Raw genomic sequence first — 23,687 nt, forward strand, 5'->3', positions numbered from 1 at the left:
ATTAGACAGTAAGATAACTTGCTGAGTCATATCTCCCGCCGATCGATAAGGGCTAAACAAATGAAATCCCCTTTTTTGTTGCCACTTTACTGACGTTTACAATTACACACACAACGACATCAACTACAAATAAACATTTCAATAAAATCTGTGAAAAGATCCTTTGGAAGCCTAGAAGCCAAATGATAGCAGACTCGGTTTGATCGAGTCTGTTCAAAACCTCGAATCATCGAGTTTAAACCAGTCTACGCGGATTTTCGCAGTAAATAATAAAACACAATAATACTCCTGACAAGACGTTTATGAAAAGGAAAGCTTTTGTTGACATTCATTGTACCAAAGTATAGAACACGCATGATAAAATGTCTTCAGAATTGGCAATTTTAAAGGTAAAAAACAAAAGAGTATTAATTATGTCTGAAAAATAGTGCTTCACATACCAGTGAGATTACCCATTGGTCAGTCTTCATTTAATTTAAGAGATAAATGAATTTATTTGATATATCAGAAACGGTTGACAAAACGAAGCTGTATGCCCTATTAGTAAATTGATTCTTATATGACACATAATTGTTTTATGTTGCTAAATATGTAATTAATTTTAGTGAATAGCATGCAAATTATGGTCATTTTGAATCTGTTACGTTTTACAATTATATAAGTAATACATTATTTACGTATAAAGTGTGTTTGTTGCGCAAGTTTATATTTTAGCCTAAATGGTAATTATCATTGCCTTACGTAAGGAATGTTCATGGAAACACTTGTTTCTTACGTCACATCCGCAGCTGATTCAAGTCGTTACATTTGAGAAATTTATCGTGACAGGAATAGTGATACAGTTAAAACTAAAACGTATATTAGGCAAATACGCCAACTCTCTGATGTGCTAGTACTCTGAACGTGTGTTCCAAATATAAGCTAATTAAGTAAACGACTGTAGGCAGAAAATGCATGTTGAGTATTGTTTAACATAATTAAATATTAACGTAAAATGTAGTGCCTTTCAGATTACAAAGAAATTGTTCTGCTGACTCTAAATTTATCTTTAAAGTTTCCAAAATTGCAACCATTTTTAAAATTGTCATTTAGGAAAGTGTATAGAGTTAATCTATTTTCATTGCAGAACAATAATGTTCATAAGTCGTATTTTGTGACTTAAATGTTCACTCATTTAAGTGCAAGTACAGTTATAGTGGTATTAGAGACGGAATTTCTATACTGTATTTTAAGTACTAGTCGCTAAATTAAACGTTCAACAATCTAAATATACTCCACTTTATTAATTATTTATTATCATTATTAAATGCACGTAATGCCTTTGTAATGTGACTGCAAATGTTTTGGTTATGCATCTCATGCATGGTTGTAACATGATAAAAATGGGATGTGCTAATGTTAATGCAAGCTGCTGTGTACTGGACATATTGAAATTTTACCTGTTTGTATTTAGTATATCGTTCAACAACGCTTTATAATCATTGTGACTTGACTTGGCAATTGACAAAGGACTTTGTGTCATCAGTAGTAAGAAAGCGTTTGATGTGACCGATATTCTGCAGCCCAACACCCAGAGTTGTATCAATATTGTAGTCATAAGTTCCGAAATGATATCTAACATAGTTTTTTGATGTTATCCATTACTGATGAAAAGCTGTATTGGCGGCGTAAAAGCTATACATTGCACAAACAGATGCTTATTTTAAGGAGACGATTACACAATGAAAGCTTCCTTTCAAATGGAGGTTCACTTTATTTAGACAGGCTGCTAACATGACAGATTACTAAAAGAACAGTTAAGTGCAAAGATGGATACAATAAATGACCTTCACTGATTTATTATGAAGACCTGCCTGCAATAGTCTGTTGTAAATCATAAATTACTTCAAACATAACAGGCTAACGTCTACAAGAGAGAAGGCAATACACTTAGTCAAGATATCCGAGATATAGAGAATATAAGGTTACTGTCTTATAAATTTAGATTTATTAAATGAATCGAAGAAAATATAAAAGTCGAGACTTTTATTTTTTTCGTAGACGAACAATGAGGTGTTATTTTGCATGTTAAGGTTAGGAACCTGATTTATAAATGATTGTTTTAATCCAAAGTAAAGTCAAAATGTGTGATTACACTTATAAAATAAAACCGCATAAAATGTAAAGAATATTTGAAATTAAGAGCCATAAGCAAAAACATAGCTGTACTGTTTTATTCTATTAAGTATATTGCTTGAAAATGTAATACAATAAACTTCATCTATAACTATTTTATGGTTTTAACGAACAATTTAAAATGTCCAGATTTTAGCCCTTCTTTGTTCAATGTAAAATAAAATGGTTGTGACAAACATGGTTGCAGCGAATTCGTAAATAAGAACACATTTCCATTACATTTCAGAGTGCACAACCCAGGCCACTAGGTTCAAGGTCACTGTCATATTAGAGGTCAAAGATCAAATAGCTTACTTTGCGACAATTATCTTCTTAACAACTGATGGGATATTCATGAAACAAGCTGGTTGGCATAAGGCATGTTGCACATATCATTAACTCTTGTGAACAGCTTTGTTTTGCTTTTTTCCGTTCTGTGCTCTCACAGGTTTTAAATAGTATACAAATGATACAAAAATTAGATAACTGTGTAATATGACATTATAAAAGCTCAGATCTCTTCAAATGCCACTAATATCTACACGAAATCAAGCATATGTTATCACCTATAAGAATTAATACTCAACGCTATAGAAACTCAAATATGGCACGATTTTCTATTTATATTATTCGTTTCATCATTTTGTTGTTGATGGTGATCTTGTAACGTATATGCCGCACAGATTTGTATCATAATATCCACTAGTTTGTATAACGGCCAGATTAAATTCAGTCTATATTGAAATATTCATACATTCATTAGATGACCGATCATCAAATGTATTAAATGAATCAACTGTATACATCGTTATTTCGTTTTTATGACATTTAGCTATCAGGCTACTGTACTCGATTTTACGAAGTATATTGCATCAATATGTCTTTATTATCCCCCCACCAAAGGTGAAGGGGATATTAGAAATGCTCTCCGTCCGTGCGTCCGTCCGTCCGTGCGTCCGCAACGATCTTTGTCCGGACCATAACTCCAAAAGTACTTGAGGGATTTTCTTCAAACTTCATACACTGATAGAACACATTGGGAGGAAGTGCAGTGTGCAAGAACAATAACTCTACCTTGCCTATTTTTTGAGTTATTCCCTTTATCTTATTTTCTTAAAAAATTTTGTCCGGAGCATAACTCCAAAGTACTTGAGGGATTTTCTTCAAACTTCATACACTGATAGAACACATTGGGAGGAAGTGCAGTGTGCAAGAACAATAACTCTACCTTGCCTATTTTTTGAGTTATTTCCCTTTATCATATTTTCTTAAAACATTTTGTCCGGAGCATAACCCCAAAAGTACTGGAGGGATTTTCTTCAAACTTCATACACTGATAGAACACATTGGAGGAAGTGCAGAGTGCAAGAACAATAACTCTACCTTGCCTATTTTTTTAGTTATTCCCTTTATCATATTTTCTTAAAAAAATTTGTCCGGAGCATATCTTCTTCATGCATGGAGGGATTTTGATATATCTTGGCACAAATGTTTACCACCACGAGGCGGAGTGTCATACGCAGGAACCAGGTCCCTAGGTCTAAGGTCAAGGTCACACTTAGAGGTCAAAGGATACAAGAATAAAAACCTTGTCCGGAGCATTTCTTCTTCATGCATTGAGGGATTTTGATATAACTTGGCACAAATGTACCACCACGAGACGGAGTGTCATGCGCAAGATCCAGGTCACTAGGCCTAAGGTCAAGGTCACACTTAGAGGCCCAAAGGTCAGATACAAGAATGACTTTGTCCGAAGCATTTCTTCTTCATGCATAGAGGAATTTTGATGTAACTTGGCACAATTATACACCATCATGAGACGAAGTGTCATGCGCAGTTCCCTTCTTAGAATTACTTCCCTTTGTTGTTACTTTAAATAGCTTTTATTGTAACTTTTTCATTACTAGTCGTAGGGAAAAATCGAGACCACTTTTCTGTAGTACAACAAACATGCTAAATCCAATTTTGAGGTGTATTTTGACCAGTCTCTTCCTGATAAAGATTTTTGTGTGGACTTGCAATTTTTTTTTTTTTTTTTTTTTTTTTTTTAAAGATTAACTTCCCTTAGTTGTTACTATAAATAACTTATATTGTAACATTTTTATAATTGACCCTAGGGAAAAAACAAGACCACTTTTCTGTGGTACAGCATAGATGTTACTCTCCAGTTTTAGGTGTATTTTATTAATTTTATTATATATAAGGTATCTCTGCCTAGTAAGGAGTTTTTTTGTGGACTTTAAAAAACAAAAGACTTACAATGATTACTAAACAACCACAAAATTAACATTCCATTTGCAAATACAGCTGCCCGGTGGGGGATTAGCCATGTCTGACATGGCTCTTGTTCTAGTATAATTATACTCCCGTATTACACAAGAATAAAATATGTAAAAAGATCCGTTGGAAGCAAAGAATGCAACCAAGAAGAGTAATAGCAGACTGAGTCTGTTCATGAGAGGTAATGGAATGCGCAAAACCTCTCACGCCCCTAGCACCGGCTTTAGCGGAACTCTATTACACATATGTTGAATGGATTCCATGATCTCAAAGGACCAGAAAATATAACAACACTGAATCCAAGTACGGGGAGACATTTTACAGCCGCCACACGGCACTTAAAGATTGTTGTTGTGGTAGTTAATAAAATCTGTAAACATGCTTTTATTACACCTTAGGTGTCATTCAAATAAAATTGATCTGAATACGTTGAAAGCTTATTAATAAGGAAAATACTACCTTTGCCTGCCAGAGACAAGTACCCTTTTTATGCCAATCTCATTTAATGCATACCAATATACTGATTACTTGAATTGTCACAGCTTGTATTTTTGCTATATTGTTTACATCAAAGTTATGCAACTCACGAGTATAGAATCACAGACAAATTGATTATGATAAAATGACATTACTGACTGGCGGTGTGACTCTAAACCAAGCAAAACTCACTGCAGTTAGGTAACGAATATGTCATCAACTATAGCAATTTACTACAGAACAGATAAATTCATACAGAATCAAAAGTCAAGCACTGATATCTGAGACAGAGTTTATTAACACCCATGGGAATATCAGTAATATTTCTTGAAATACGGAGTTGCACCAACGTAACTCGTGTTCATTAAACAGGAAGATATTTTGCAGAGTAATATCTCCCTCCGATAATGGCTGAAGAAATGAATTCTTAGACGATATTCTCATTTGTGTTGACAATTTACTTTTACAATTACACACACAACGACATCATTATAGTTCAATAAAATCTGTGAAAAGACCCTTTGGAAGCATTGAACACAGCCAAGTAACATGATAGCAGACTCGGTTGATTGAGTCTGGTCAAATCCTAGGATCATTGAGTTTAAAGCAAAACTAAATACTTTTATCTACTAGTAGTTTAACTAGTCTATGCGGACTTTCGCAGTACATCATGGCATTTTGGAAAAAAAAAAACAATAATACTCCGGACAAAGACGTTTACGAAACGGAAAGCTTAAGTTGACATTCATTGTACCTAAGTATAGAAACGCATGATAAAAAGTCTTGTGAAGTACATAAATGTCTTCAGAATTGGCAAATATAAAGGTAACAGACAAAAATATAAATTATGTCTGAATAATAGTGCATCACATACCAGTAAGATTACCGATTGCTCAGTCTTCTGTTAAATTAAAGAGATAAATGAATTTATTTAATATATCAAAAACGGTTGACAAAACGAAGCTGTATGCTCTATTAGTAAATTTATTTTTATCTGACACATAATTGTTTCAAATTATGGACATTTTGAATCTATTACGTTTTACAATTATACTACGCTATCATAATGTATAAACTGTGTTTGTTGCGCAAGTTTATATTTTGCCTAAAATGGTGATTATCATTGCCTTACGTAACGGAATGTTCATGGAAACACTTGTTTCTTACGTCACCTCCGCAGCTAATTATAGTCGGTACACATGAGAAATTTATCGTGACAGGAATAGTGATACAGTTAGCACTAAATCATATATTTAGCGAATGCGTCAACTCTGATGTGCTAGTACTCTAAACATGTGTTCCAGATATAAGCTAATTAAATGAACGACTGTCGGCAGAAAATGTATGATGAATAGTGTTTAGCATAATTAAATAAAAGCGTAAAATATAGAGCCTTTCGGATTACAAAGAAATTTATGCTGACACTAAATGTATCTTAAAATGTCTAAAGACTTTATATAACTTCTACAACCACTTAATAGTTATCTAAGAAAGTGTCTAGAGTAAATCTGTTTTCATTCCAGTACAATAATAGTCATAAGTCGTATTTTGTGACTAAAAAATTACACATTTAAGGACGCTCGCTACAGTTTCGTATTTTTTTTCTCAATAATAGATTTTGATGAAATGTTTTGTATTAATATATCATGTTAAGATGTATTGAAAAATGAAATAAAAATACTAGTTCACCAGCTTTGTTTCAATTTAATTTGCCCCTAGATATGGTGCTATTTTAAAAAAAATTCAAAATTCCTGTAATCCTAAAATATCTTTCAGTAAAGTACAATAATCAGCATAAATTTGATTACCTAAGCATTTTTATAACGGAAAACAATATATCTATTTGAAACATGCTCAGAGAAATCAAAAGAACATGATTTTGTAAAGAAAGGAATACTTGTTCAGCAGACCCAAAGGCTATTTTTGCATATTTTTGTCAGTTTTAAGTTGGTACTTCTGCTATTTTATCGAGTTTCACATAATAGAATTTAATCAAACTCTGCACATACCTTTGGTTATGTCTACCTAATCTAAAACAAAAAGAAAATTGATAGGTCACCATATTAGATTTCGCTTAAATCAAATTACAACGAGGTGGGGTGTGGCGGGCATTTATACAACGCATGTTGGTACGAAATACTCTTTCAGTGTTTGAGCAAATGACATAGAAATATATATAAAATTATCAAACGGCAGATTTCTTAATAAGCGGATTTTAAGGTGTTTCTGAAGCATTTTGATGGCATAGAACGATGAAAGTTTCCGCCTTTTTTTAACAAAACCTGTAGTTTACGAATGTACGGTACGGGAACGGTACGGGATTAGAAACAGCTGTGACTCAATGCAGAGTTTGAGCCCTGGTACATGTATAAATAACAGACTCCAGTATATGTCGGATTGAAGCAATTTGAACTAAAAGTACTTTAAATGTATATATTTTGTAACCATGGTGATACTTACCCTAACCTTTAGTCAGTATATTATACATTTTGTACATTAAATGCATGCGAACATACAATAATTTGCCGTACGCGACATTAGATAATCACTTCCGGGCATGCGCAGAAGACCGCACCAAGTCTGCAGTGAGCTACATCGAAACCAAAATGGCACGGTGTTGGGGTAAATATCGACCCGTCCGGAAAAACTGTAGCGAGTGCCTTTAAGTGTCGGGACAGTTATTGTGGTATCAGACACGAAATTTCTATACTGTAGTTCAAGTCCCATTTTAAGTACTAGTCGCTAAATTGACCGTTCAACAATCTGAATATACTTCACTTTATTATATATTTATTATCATTATTAAAAGCTCATAATGCCTTTGTTTAAAATGTGACTGCAAATGTTTTGTTATGCATTTCATGTGTACCTTAACATGGATGTGACATGCTTTGATGGGATGTGCTTATCTTAATGCAAGCTGTTGTGTTCTGGACATGTTGAAAATGATACCAGCCTGTATTTGGTATATCATTCAACAATGCGTTATAGTTGTGTCATTGTGAATTGACTAGGCAGTTGACAAAGGATTTTGTTACATCAATAGTAAGATATCGTCTGATGTGACCGATAGTCTGCAGCCCAACACACAGAGTTGTATCAATATTGTAGACGTAAGAAGTTCCGAAAAGATATCTAACATAGTTTGTTGATGTTACCCGTAACTGATGAAAAGCTGTATTGACGGCGTAAAAAACTGTAAATAGCGCAAACATTTCAAGAACACGATTACACAATGACAGTTTCCTTTCAAATGCAGGAATAATCATTATATTTCCCTTTATTGAGACAGGCTGCTAACATGACAAATCACTAAAAGAACAGTTCGGTGCAAAGATGGATACAATAAATGACCTTCACTGATTTATTATGAAGACCTGTCTGCAATAGTCTGTTGCAGTTCATAAATTACTTCAAAGATAACAGGTTAACGTCTACACGAGAATGAGCAATACACTTAGTCATGATATCCGAGATAGAGATTTCTAGCACCCTCGAAAATATTATTTTCATGAAATTTTTAGCTGATATAATTTATTTTATGTTTCACAGGATAATGCAAAACGATATATTTTCAAGTTTGTCAAGTGCAGTTTCTTTTTGGTCCAATATTTACTGTAATTAGCAGAAAGAAAATGAGGCTTATTTTAAGACGCAACGATTTGTCGTATAGTCATTGAAAGTGTTTTTTTCATTGTCGTATTGCAGCCACACACTCGTTAGACGAAGTAATAAACCTATGTTTACTAATTCTGATAGAACGAGAACTTTTCCTTTTTGACACTGAATTTATATCAGAAAAAATCTGTTTCAAACTATGTTGAAAACATATTATTAAATTATATATATTCTGTTACATACGTTTCAGTTTGATGTGAATCAAGCTCTGTTGACCAAAAAATTAAAACTGTTCTACATTCATGTTGCTTTTGTTACAGAAGCTTTTTGTTATGGTCCAGTATTCATCTAGATTACGCTTGTAATGTTAGGTCAGGAAGTCAAAGACAACGTACAATTATTATATCTTGATCCTTGTTTCAACATATTTTATATGGAATACTAGATCATTGTTATACATGTATATAAAACGTTGATTTGAGAAATATATTCAGCTAAGACAAATGTTTGATCGAACTGTTGCCAACTGTATATATCATTATTATTCTGAATATTTCTCTCTCTCAGTTAAAAAGGAAATAACGATTAAAACGCTAATATGGAAGAAAATTATTTCACGACTTACGAACAGTATTTGTCTCGAATAAGCATAATTTTCGGTGTATTTCTTACACTATAGATACCGTCTCAAACGACTATTAAATTGTCACAGTAAAGTGTCATTTTACATGTTAAGGCTGGGAAAATGGCGTCGGTTGGATTTCAAAAACCTCGTTTTTAAGTTTTCAGTTCTTTTCAAGAACTATTTCTTAGGACGTATATGATAGTTTTGATCGTAATATGCTTCATACACATTTCATTGAGATGAATATATCTATGCTAAATGAATGCAGATCTCGTAATAAAATCATCTCGCTGATTGCACAACAGAGTTGTTGGTTTATTTAGTAGTTAATGTAAGACTTTACGACTAATAGGGTCTTAACACTTGGTTTTGCTGTAACTCTGTGATTCCAGCAGGTATACAAATTTTGATTATATACCTCGTGTTTTTATTTCGATGTAAATGAGATGTGAAATCAAAATTTGTAGTCCTGTTTGAGCCATATAACCTAATATTCTGTGTTGGTGCGCCGTAAAACCCAAATAAATAAATAAAATAAATAAACTTTTGTAAAACATATGAACTATGACATTTTGCAATTTCTTCTATATTAAACATACGTATAGAAGAAAAGATTATTCAGTGTTAAGTTATATCATGTATAAACCGAATCAAATACTGTAATTAATTGTGCTGACTTTATAGATATATATATCTGCTATGCCACTCTATTGAAATATTGCTCAAAACTCAAAGCATGGCCTCGTAAGGATGAAGAATATTTTGTAATAAATTTATTAAGTTGTAGCAATTTGATCATACTTCGTTTAATTCAATGTTTATGTTGCTAAAAATACACGCTTGTTTATGTCCCTTCAAGTAAAAATCTTAATATACAGGTTTGAAGCATTTGACCTTCTAAAGGTAATTCATACCGACAGAACAGATAACGCATTTTCTCTCATTTTTAAGCAACCGTATATGATAAGAGCTTCGTGCTAGCGACGATGTTTCAAATATTTATCAAGCAACTGTTATCAAAGTTACTGATTTGCGTGTCATTTATTGCATGTTTTGATAAAAAGCACCGATGCTAATAGAAACACATTTATGACACATTATCTAAATTTTGCATCACTAGGCCACCTTATTCCTACGACTTAATCACACAGCTTTTATCAAAGAATCAATCGGTTTGACGTAAAATGTATTCAAATGTAGAAATTATCAACCATATTTTGTATTATAACACCCACAGACTTCCATGTTATTGTTGAACAGGCTCGGGTACCAATGTATCTCGAGGAATTCTGCTGCTGCAGGATACTAAAGTGTTAATTTTCTATTGTCAATTTTTAATTATGCACAACACGGTATGCTTTGTCACAGAAATATAATATATAAACAGTTGTTAATAGCACTCCGGTTTAAATACTCTTTGAAAACGCCGATATCAGCATTTTTATGCCAGAGTAATTTTCTGTACAAGTTACACAACTGTAAGATTTAACCATCTCATATGAGCGCTTTCATTTCCTGGCATTGTTTGTGTTACATTTTACTTTAAGCATAGTAATTGTTTAATTAAGATTATATTGTTGTTTTTTGCATTTCAATCAGTTATTTGTCAGTAATTCTGAGTGTCAATGTGGTTTTATTTAATCGTGTATTCAAAATAGCTGGCTTTAATTATAACTTAGATTCCGTTCAAATAAAATTGTTTGAACCTATGTTTAAAATTGTAGTTAATGATATAATTGCTACTTTCTTCTGTCAATCCCTACTTAATGTATTACAATTTATAATGATTTCTTCAATTGTCACAGCTTGCATCTGTGGAAATTATAAACGTTATTGCAATACGCAAATTACAGACGAATTAGCTATATTTAAACAACACTCCAGCTGCCAACAAAACTTCTATCAGTTATAAAAATCAAAAGGTCCAAAATGGTTTACTGGACTTAGAGGAGCGTCTGAATGATAAATTTATACTTGTTCCTTTTGGAATACATAATCCTCAAATTTGATTTTAATTACACTTACTAGGCAAGGAAATTTGACTGGACTAATTAAGCGAATTTTCATTGCCTTCGAAGACGGCTGCCAAATATGAAGTTTAAAACATATTAGCATTGGTGCTTTTAAGAAGCATTTATTACAAAGTGGAGTGAAAAAATGTCCAATGGCATAATAAGTAACAAGTAAAATATTTATCACTTAACCAGTTATATGCCTAGACAATTTCTTTGGTAATATGCCTAGACAATTTCTTTGGTTTCTTTGACTGTCATCTTTTTATGCATTTTATACATCTAACGCATCACCTCCTCTACCCTCTCAATCCCGAGAAAAGAACATTAGTAATATAAAGAAAAGGCCACGTAAATGTATACATACGAATAACGGTATCCTTATTTTGAGATTTGTTGAAAGATTAAATATGTTGTTGTTGTCATAAATAAATACCCGTCAGAGGTAGAAAATAGAAAAAAAAACCTGCACTACGTATATATGCCAAAGTGACCACTCTCTCTGGTGGCTATTTTTGACAAACTGTAAAATAGGAAATAGTGGAAAGCCACAGGTCGCCGGACACGACAAAAATGAAAATGTTGCAGGCTCGGTTTGATTGAGCATGTTCATGGATGGTAATGGAAGTGCAAGCTATCAAAGGATGTTAATGTAAATGTATCTTATGATCGGACCAAGATTTATTAATAACTTTATACAGACACTTTCATCTGAGATCATCTTGAACTAGCAGTGATAGTGAACATAACAAATGCCTTTTAGATAACTAAAATCACTTTTATGCAACTTTTGTTTTTCTTTAAAGATTGCAACCATTTTGAAAAAGAGTGTTACTTGCTTTTTCTTTAATCCAAGAAATATATTTAGAAGTCTTTGTTTTCGTTCCATTTTAGTTATATCGTCTAGACCTATAGATTTTATATCATCATTTAATGTGAAATGTAACATTTAAACTTTTGTATCGTCAGACACATGTTTCTGTAATTTCTACAAATCTGTAGACAGTGAGGCAAGTGTCACTTTTATCTCTCGTCCGTTACAGCCTGAAAAGATAATTGTGTACCACTTTGTTACTGCAGTTTTCAAAAATCCCACTTTATCACAGACAGAATTTCAATACGTCATTTTAGGTCCGAAATTGAATATAAGCCGCTGTTTCCCTGTCCAATTTTGTTTCCCTGTCCAATTTTGTTTCCATTAACCGGTTTGGGTAGTTGCACAAACAGATGGTTATTTTAAAATGTACTATGACTCATATATAATATCGTAGTAAACAATGGGAATACTATTTCTTTTTCGGATTATCCTCTGCAAATGTGACCAATACATTAAAAAAATGATATGGGGCTAAATGAATGCATAAACTGACCTTCGTTGATTTTATAAAAAAACCTGTTTACAGTAGTCTGTTAAAATGCATAAACTATACAGTGTACTTTAAAAGTAACAGGTTGACAGCTACAGTAAAACGAGCAACGCACCAAATTATGATATCTGAGAAAGAGATCTCTACACCAAAGACAATAGTTGTTTCTTGAATCATTCAGTTTAAATAATTGTTAACACATAAAAGTAAGTTGCCGCTTACAAATAAACCATCTTGCTATAAATTGTTTCGTAAAATCAAACATTTATATCGTAGTACCTTAGATAAGTCATTAAAAAGGGTGCTGACTTTGAAACACTTGCTCCTCACCTATGTGGCTTCGGACCTTTCTTGGGGCGCATAAGTCTACATACTTAGTATGGGAAGTCATCCAGCTGGTTAACGGAACGTCGGTGGTTTTACCTAGGTGCCCGCCTGTGATGAAAACATCAGAAGCTGGTAAGTTGCCATTTGACCAGTAAGTGTGTCACTGTGACATTGAACTCAACAAAAACAGCAACAAAACTCAATAAATGACTGCTAAAATGTTATTCAGTTGAATAGCTATTATTTTGTTCCTTTGATAGTTCAGATATCATTTTGAACTAAAACCCATGTAATTTCCGAAAATAAGCACCAACATATGTTTTACAATGTATTATATGTTGATTTTATCTGCATTCGCCGTCTGTAGACGTTGTACCAAACATATACGTAAAAAACAATCTCAAGCACAGCAATGTTCTTTGTAATTTAAATACACTCTTTTAGACAAGGCATTTCAAAAGCATATAGATATTATATTAACCACGATGCTCTGAATATTAATACGCAGTCAAGGAAATTGAATTATAAATGTTTACTTTCAGAACATTTTCATTCCACGTAATATTCTTAGAAAAGTACCAAAAGTTAAAAGAAACTCAATAATGCTCACTCAGATATAGCAGCGTAAAAGTATAATCTTGGAAATGATGTTCTAAATATTTATATACAATCAAATATAATAAGAAGAAATTTGGAAGCATGGTATACAATAGCAGATTCCTTATTACTGAGGCTGTTCATGAGAGATGATGAAATGTGCACAATATCTCTACCTACCGGATAAACAAGAACATTATTAGAGACATTGAATGGGCACCAAACATATGTACACGCTAGAAACAAGGGTTTAATTTGCTTGTATAACGGCAAACTGCATGGGACAAGTCAGTACATAAATATTTGTCAAATTATTTTGTGACTAACTGGAAAATTTATTAGTGATATATTTTTATGAAAAATATTCAATATTTTCTGAGATAGAGTTTGCAGAAATCCGTTTGAATGTCAATCTGATTAGGTAAAGCAGAAAAATTTGACTACCAAATTAGACAGGACTTGTACACGTATAAAACTCTCCCCGTACCTTTAATCAGAGCTGTTACATTTCGATCTCTTCAGATCGTTCAGCACGACATCTATGTTGTGTTCGTGTGCTGTTTAATTTTTCATCTTGAATATTTCGACCTGGGTGATTCAAATACTCCCGCTTTAAAAGCGTTGGCTATTGTTTCATCACCCCTTAGATATGGTGCTTGCTTTTAAATTTTGTCTTTTGGCAGTTTCTGTGATATGCAGGCTCCATAACCACAGATCCCCTCTTTAAATTCTAGTTTGTTTAGTTCTGCCCATTGTTTTCTCGTTTAGGACACAGCCATTATTTTATCTGGGGACCATACGCCGCTTTTCATTGAATTGCACTCTATTATCAAAATCACACTGATACCTGTTGACTTTCGTTGTACCTAGTTAGTAATACATGAACTAATTAGATTTAAGAACCCATAAGATTCTACAGACCTAACGGACAAACTGCTAGTGCATAGGCAGTAAAAGACTAATAGTCAATAATGTCACAGACAGAGTGAATTAGCCCCATGAGGAAACTTGTTTCTCCAACTATTAAGTTCAAACCAAGACACACACAGCAATAAGATAGGAAGCTGTTTTGCTCATGTTCCTAGATGGCTTTCAATTGAAATTATAATGTCTTTTGTATTATCTTCTTACCTTCACTGCATTTTACACAAAAAAGTCATAACATATACACTCATACATTCTCTACGATCTCCTATACATCCATCACACAAAACACTTGTGATATTTCATTTAATTAAGCTAGTTAAAGTGTATCACATTATAAAACACATTAAGGGATTTCCCTCAGTAAATCACGTTGTGGAAAAAACAAGAATCGATCTACAGAACTGGCATATCACAAAAGCTTTTGTTGACATTCATTGTATGTCACTGTAGTAAAATAAAAACAATGCATAATCCTGTTTAGTGCATAACCTGCTTGACATTCCTTGTAATTAAGTACAGTAAAACATCATGCATATTCCCATGAAATGCGTAAGCTACTTGACATTTATTGTAACTAAGTATAGTAAAACACTATGTATAATCACGTGAACTGCAATACGAAAATTAAAGTTACTGTAGAAGGTCAATTATGACATAGTCTCCTGATTATTATAAGAATATGCTTATTGATAAAATTGTCCAGTTTAAACCAAGACGTTCAGAAATTCATCCTTTTTAACAGAGACGGTTGACAACTTGAAGTCGTGACCTCTTTCGGTATACTGTTTAAACAAGTTGAAGTGAATTTATATTTGATATTTACCATTTTGCGGAAACAATATCAAACGTCTTTCTTCAGTATTTTGAATGGAACATACATTTCAAAACGCAGTGATATTTATCAGATATTTTACATCTATTATACATTACTGTATTACAATACTCAGTGTGTCTATACTATTGTTTGCTTATTTAGTGATCAGTTTAGCCTTAAATGAACACCTAAAATGTCTTTATTTTATAAAATCGTTATCTATTTGTAAGTTGCTGATAAATCTGCTTGATGTCAGAAAGTATATGAGACACGAAAGGCATTACAGTTATAACTGAATCAGATGTTATTAAATACACATTAAGCAAAGCTGTTGGTCCCTCTTTGATGTGCTAATTAATACTCAAACAATGTCTACGTTAGTAACCATCTGTAGGAAGGTGATAACTGATTAACACATTACAAATGTAACGTATTCAATAAAAATTGTAATGAAGGATATTTAACGTTACTAAACTAGATGTTTATAACTGCATTTTCAAGTTAGTTTAACGAAGTGTAAATACTATTACCTGACAATATAATTAGCTACTGGTATGGAAACCAGCATCACCGTCGTATTAAGTAAATAATAATCTTGCAAAACATAAGAACTGATTATTCTCTTTTTTATCCTTCTTACCTGTTAGAAACTTTATAATGCAATGCGATTGAACAAGACATAAAAATGATTTCCATATCAGATACATGTGTTTTCAGTTATTTATACTGATTTCAAAGACTTCATCTGTCTTTAAATTTGTGAAAATTTAGAATCCAGTTGAAAAATCTGGTTATACGAAACGTTTGCTGCATGCCAGACAGGATTCTCCCGTGTTTTATCCAGTGCTGGAAAAACTCATCTTACATCCAGGGGTGTAAATGACTCACGTGCAGAAATTTATGAATGAATGTGTAAATTCATACGCTACTATAATAAAATAGTGCTGAAAAGAAAATCATTCTTTTTTTATTTCTTCTATCAGTTGAAGAATACGGCATGCAATAAAAGAATCTATCACTGGTTGAAGGTGCAGATGGAAATATCTGACTCTTGGGTTACTGTTACGCGGTAACTCGGCAGAGTCTCTTTACCGCCTAAACAGTTACCCCCGAGCCAGATATGTCCATCTGCCCCTTCAACCAGTGAAAGATTCTTATAGCAATTTCAAAAAATACACTATAGACTATTACTTTTCTTAAAGATATTAAATTACATTTTTGAATAAAATTCATATGACACATCACAGTGTTTACACTCAGTTCCAAAAGTAAGTGTGAACTTAGTTTTCTGTTATTTTTTCTCGGTTATATTCATGAAAACTTATAATATAATGTTTGGTACCAAAATTTAAATCAGTTCGTAAACAAATTGGTGTGCATTTTAGATTTTGAGTTATACCTGGGAGTTAGTGTATGAAAAATTGAAACAAAAAAAGTCGGGGAATGTTTTGAAATATTTAAACTTAAAAAGTGCACACTTTCTTTTGGAACTGAGTATATAAGCTGTATTGTATCCAAACAGTTCTAGCTTCTTCTTTTAAGTATTTCATTACAGAACGATAGACAAAGTGTAAAATGTGTATAGTCTTGTTTTAGTCCTCAAAACAAACATGTTCTTTGTACAGGAATTTGCGTTATCTCACTGGTATAATTCAAGTTGTTCTTTAATACAAGCCCCACCAACTAATATTTATTTCACACAGTATTGTTGTTATCATTAGATAGATAGATAGATAGATAGATTTATTTCGGTAAGGAGTGCACATACATGGACAATTAAAAACAACATGTATAGTAAATACAACATAATAACATAATGCATACATGAAATTATAAATAGCCATGACAGGCACACCGTCACCAAGGATTACACAAAAAAGAGAAAACTCTTATTTCCATTGTGGTCCTTTGTGTTGGTGGCATGACATAGAGAGGCATAACAGAGTTTACAGAATTATGTGACTAGATGGGAAATTGAAATATGTTACTAGATGGAAATTGCACAACTATATCAATTAAAGAATTATGTGACTAGATGGAAATTGCACAACTATATCAAAAAGTAAAATGCGAGCTTAAGTTAAAATGTTCATACATCGAAAGCCATATGAATAGTTATTAAAACACATTAAATAGTTATTAAAACACATTAAAGTAATTATGCTAAACTGTCTAGTAAATAATTATTTACTAATGTTTTAAAAACGGGTTATTTCTCAGTCTGTGCTATACTAGCAGGCAACTTATTCCATAGGGAAATACCGGAAAAGAAAATGGACTCTGACCCAAAACCTTTGACCTTTGGAACAGCAAAAGCACCTTTGTGACTTAACCTTGTCCTATATGAATGAACAATATCCTGTGGGATAAAATTGTCTCCCATGTAGTCCGGGGCTAAGCCATTTTTTATCTTAAAAACATGACACAGGATAATCTGGTCTACACGTTTGTTGACTGGTAACCAGTTGAGAGATTTAAAGTGCTCTGGGCCAATGTGCGACCTAGCATCAAGGTCCAGAACAAACCTCATTAACTTATTCTGTGTGTTTTGGAGCTTAGATTTAAGTAACTGAGTCAGATTATGGTACCATATAGAACAGGCGTAATCAAAATGACATTGGATTAGGGCCATGACAAGAAGTTTCTTGGTGGGTTGAGTAAGATAACGTTTCTTCCGATATAGATATTTTAACTGCGTTAGCCTTTTTTAATACGGAGCGAGCCATTGAATCGAAAGAAAGGGTCTGATCAAGGGATGCAAAGATATTTGACAGTAGAAGTTGGTTCAATAGTTGTACCATTACATGTAATATCAAGAGTTGGATTTGACCTTATTCTATGTTTAGATCCAAATAAGATTGACTCAGTTTTACCTAAATGAAGTGACAACTTATTATCTACCAACCATTGACTGACAAGATGCTGGTCATCTTTCGAAAATTTTTCTACAGATGACTTACATTTACCTGAAACAAGTATGCCAGAATCATCTGCATATAACAAAAGCTTGTTTTTAACCACAGCTGACATATCGTTGACGTAAATTAGAAATAAAAGAGAGCCTAGTATGGACCCTGTGGAACTCCACATGTAATGGGAGCAGTAGCAGAATGAGTACCAGAGACATCCACCAGCTGTTGTCTACCTGAATGATATGACTGAAACCATCTTAAAATATCACCAAGTCCTGCTAAACGAAGCTTCATAGAGGGCGTGGACGGTAGCATGCATTTCCACTACCGTCCACGAACAGGCTCAATCAAACCGAGCCTGCAACATTTTCGTTTCTGTCGTGTTGAGCGACCTGTGAAGTTTCCACCTTTCTCTATTTCATAAGAGAAATGGAATAGTCTACTGTGTCGAAAGCCTTTTTGCGATCTAACAGAATCATACCTACTACATGACCTTTATCCATCTCCATCCTTATATAATCATTATTGATGTCACTACAAATAATATCACTTTCATAAGGTATGCCACATTTCCAACAGGCTTTACAAAATACACCTAAAATGTGCAAACGATAAGAAAATTAAAAAGCTGCTATTTATTTAAGCACGGATATCAGGAAACATAACATGAAACAAACAAGATAAAAAGATTCAGACATATCATATCAGAATACTGTTTCAATCTTACATAAGAATATATGTCTGGTTCAGTTCGCGAAGTGTTGTAAAAAAATGAAGTAACTGTTTAACAGACTTTTCAAAACAGCCATTGTATCGACATTGCTATAGCCTGGGTACAGTGTACTCAAAGTTCCGATTGGAGGCATGTGGTCTAAGGTTCCTTATCAGCATGTAGGCTTTTAGCATGCCACTTACACACGCTTGAGAATGATCGTGTAGAACCTTATAAGTGTTGGCCAGCATTTTGTACAGAATATATTAATACGAGGAACAAGGCAAATGACATGGGAGTAAATGGCATCACTGGTTAGATACCGTCTTATGTGACCCATATATTGCGCAGGTATGCATATCCAGTCCGATAACTTGCTGTTTTTTTGTCATTTTTATCGATTATAACTGATGGAGAATTACATGGATGGTAAACAAACCTGTACATTTCACAACAGATGTTTATTTTAAAGACATTGTTGCTCAAAGACACGGCAATATCCTCGTAAAAACTTTAGTTATACAATCGAGATATAAAATTTCTAAACAGAATAACTCTGGGCTAAATGGGTACAGTTGATTATTTTCATTGATTTAATACAAATATCTGTCTGCAGTAGTCTGTTAAAATGCATTCATGAACTACCTCAAAATTAACAGGAGTCAGACAAATGCACTATGTCGTTATACCTGAAAGTAAGATTTCTAGCCCCTGAGAATATTTTTTTTATGAATTGTTCAGTTAAAATATGTAAAACAAGCTGATGTGAAGAATTTATATTCACCGCTAACGACGTCTTAAGACCATTTGCTTTGTTGCCGAAATTGGCAGATTTACTATTAACAAAAGATGCGAGGCATAATCAAATTGTAATGAGTGCTCTTAAAGTCTTCAGCTTGAAAACAAGAAACATCTAATGTTTCGTATTTCAGACAGACAATTGTAACATAAAGCAGAAAACATCTTACTGATGTTTTCATTCTATTAGAGATAAAACTACTTGTTGGTGGCTCTGTAGAGAAAAATCAGAACTATTCGAATATTCGAAACTATTGAGGTAATTTGTAAACATACTCAATGAATCCGTACCAATATCGGGTAAATGATGATTTTCACCCATGAGAATACCAGTCCTATTTCTTGAAATACAGGGTTGAAGCAAAGTCACTCGTGTTCATTCTTAGACAATATTTTTGACATTTTACTTTTACTGACGTCTGCAATTACACACACAACGACAGTAACTGTAGATAAACATATTAATAAGATCTGCAAAAAGATCCTTTGGAAGCATAGAACGCAACCAAGCAACATGATAGCAAACTCGGTTTGATTGAGTCTGTTCAAATCCTATGATTATTGAGTTTAAACCAAAACTAAATACTTTATCTAGTTTAACCAGTCTACACGGAATGTCGTAGTCAATCATGGCATTTTGGGAGAACCGGACAAAGACGTTAATGAAAAGGAAAGTGTTGTTGACATTCATTGTACCTAAGTATAGAAAACGCATTATAAAATTTCTTGTGAAATACATAAATGTCTTCAGAATTAGCAATTATAAAGGTAACAGAGAGAAAAAATATTATGCGAGAAACAGTGCTTCATATACCAGTGAGATTACCCATTGCTCAATCTTTAGTTAAATCGAAGAGATAAATGATTTTTTAATCTATCAAAACGGTTGACAAAACGAAGCTGTATGCTTTATTATGTAATTGATTTCTATATAGCCCATTGTTTTATGTTTCTAAATATACAATTAATGTTAGTGAATAATATGCAAAGTATGGACATTTTGAATCTATTACGTTTTACAATTATATTACGCTATGTATAAAGAGTGTTTGTTGCGCAAGTTTACATTTTTGCCTAAAATGGTGATTATCATTGCCTTACATAACTGTATTATCATGGAAACACTTGTTTCTTAGGTCATCCCCGTAACTGATTCAAGTCGGTACATATGAGAAATTTATCGTGATAGGAATTTTGATACAGTTATCACTAAAACGTTTATTTAGCGAATGCGTCAACTCTGATGTGCTAGTACTCTAAAAATGTGTTCCAGATAAAAGCTAATTAAATGAACGACTGTCGGCAGAAAATGTATGATGAATAGTTGTTTTGCATAATTAAATAAAAGCGTAAAATATAGAGCCTTTCGGATTACAAAGAAATTTATGCTGACACTAATATGTATCTTAAAATTTTCTAAGACTTTATGTAACTTCTACAAGCATTTAATAGTTACTTAAAAAAGTGTCTAGAGTAAAGCTGTTTTCATTCCAGAACAATAATAGTCATAAGTCGTATTTTGTGACTAAAAAATTCACACATTTAAATGTTAAGACAGTTATTGTGGTATAAGACACGGGATTTCTATACCGTAGTTAAAGTCCCATTTTAAGTACCAGTCTCTAAATTGACCGTTCAACAATCTAAATATACTTCACTTTATTATTTATTTAGTACTATTATCAAATTGTTATCATGCATTTGTTTATAATGTGACTGCAAATGTTTTTGTTACGCATCTCTTGTGTATCCTAGCATGGATGTAACATGATAAAAATAGGATGTGCTAATGTTAATGCAAGTTGTTGTGTTCTGGCCATGTTGAAAATTATACCAGCCTGTATTTGGTATATCATTCAACAACGCGTTATAGCCACTGTGAGTTGGCTACCTATCGACAAAGGGCTTTGTGTCATCAATAGTATTAAGATAATGTCTGATGTGACCGATATTCAGCAGCCCCACTCACAGAGTTAAAACTGAAACTGAATAATTTGATTAAACGCCTACTTTTAGCTCGACTATTCGAAGAATAGTCTAGCTAGCTACTCTACTCACCCTGGCGTCGGCGTCGCCGTCGGCGACACACCTTGGTTCAAGTTTTGCATGCAAGTACGTACAGCTATTATTTAAAGGCATATAGCTTTGAAACTTCTTTTTCCTTTTTCTGGATCAATTACCAACCTCACTGGGTCAAGTCCCATAACTCTGACATGTATTTTGGGCAAATTATGTCCCATTTTGAACTTGAAAATCCTGATTAAAGTTTTACATGCAAGTTACTATCCCCAAAACTAATGCAAATATTGAATTGAAACTTCTTTGGGGTTTTAAAGCTAGTTGATAGCGCCAAGTCCCATACCTCTGACCTACATTTTAGCCAAATTATGCCCCCTTTTGAACATAGAAAATCCTTGTTAAAGTTTTGCGTGCAAGTACATATAGCTATTACTTAAAAGCATATAGATTTGAAACTTATTTTTTAATTTTCTAGATCAGTTACTAACCTCACTGGATCAAATCCCATAACTCTGATATGTATTTGGGGCATATTATGCCCTCTTTTGGACTTTCTAAAGTTTTACATGCAAGTTACTATCTCCAAAACTAATGCAGATATTGAATTGAAACTTTATATGTGCCTTCCGGTTATAAAACTAGTCCCATAACTCTGATATGCATTTTGGTAAAATTATGTCCCCTTTTGAACTTAAAACGCTTTTGATATTTTAACATTTTGGGTAATATTTTCCTGCTTTTGGGACAATATTTCGAATAGTCGAGCTTGGCTGTCTTATGGACAGCTCTTGTTATACAATGATATATTCAATGGCGTTGTACATAATAATAGTAATAGTTATTATAACAATATTAATAATGACAATAATGATAATAACAGCCTAAGTGTAACAAACAGTCATGACCGCATCCCTCCCCTTGAGGTCATTTAACCCCTATTGCGACTACAAGTGCTTAAAGCATCTGGTACGCCCAGACGAGCTGCACATGGAGATTCAAACCCCCCAGTTAATGGTGCCATCATATACTATTCAAGAAAGAAATACTACACACTACCCTACTCATAGAGCCTTACCAACAAGTGCGTTTATTAAACAAACCTTGTTGAAAAATGTTGAAATGTAAAAGCTTTTACAAAATTAAGAACTATCACCTGCTGTTTTCGCCTGATAAACAGTTATCAAAAAATTAAAAGCATTGCCGCGAAATCTCTGAAATACGGTGTCTTTAGATGTTTTGATTTGTCAAGTGATTTACTTTTGCGAAGTTCTAACGGCAGTTCATTCCAAAGTTTTGGATCAATAGTACAGAAACTTCTATCATTGAATGATTTGCACTTGTTGTATGGAACAACATAACGACATTCAGGATTTTCAGACGATCTCAAACCTTGTCTACTAGGAATATACCCTGTAAGTAATTCTGTTAAATACAGAGTTGTTCTGCCTGTGTGACAGCTATTCATGAAGAAAGTATCTTGAACTCAATTTATGCTTTCACCGGCAACCAATGTAAATGGTACAATGCTTGTTTAGAACTATCAAATTTACTCCTGTTAACGACAAGTTTTACGCACATGTTTTGAATACGTTGCATCCTACGCACCTCACAGTTAGCTACTCTATACAGTATGACATTGCAATAATCTAGATGTGAAATAACTAGAGACAAAACTAAAATTTTAGTGGCTGCTTTAGTAAGGTATTTTCGGATGTTCTTAATTCGTATGTAATTTAACATAGCTGTACGACATTTCCGATTTACATGATCTTTAAAGTTCAAGGTTTCGTCAAGAAATGCACCGAGATATCTAATTGTGCTTTCACGTTTGACATCATCACTAGCAGTGTTAATGGAATTTGTAAAACATATGTTTAATTGAGGTCTTCTACAAAACATAATAAATTAAGTTTTGGAAATGTTCATTTTCAGTTTGTTTCTATTCATCCAGTCATTGATTATATCTGCGCACCTTTCAAGGTCTCCGATCGCTTGTGATTGTACGGAAACAGATGTAGGACGAAAGCTTTTATTTGCAATATGATCAT

General features: G+C 33.2%; 1 protein-coding gene across 1 annotated transcript in view; it reads left to right on the top strand.

Moving 5' to 3' along the window:
* The window catches only part of LOC123563089 (QRFP-like peptide receptor), a 295,846-nt gene that overhangs the window by 70,096 nt on the left and 202,063 nt on the right, over window positions 1–23,687 (top strand). The gene's annotated exons all lie outside the window — the stretch shown is intronic.

Source organism: Mercenaria mercenaria, chromosome 2, assembly GCF_021730395.1.
Source record: "Mercenaria mercenaria strain notata chromosome 2, MADL_Memer_1, whole genome shotgun sequence".
Classification (NCBI taxonomy): Eukaryota; Metazoa; Mollusca; class Bivalvia; order Venerida; family Veneridae; genus Mercenaria; species Mercenaria mercenaria.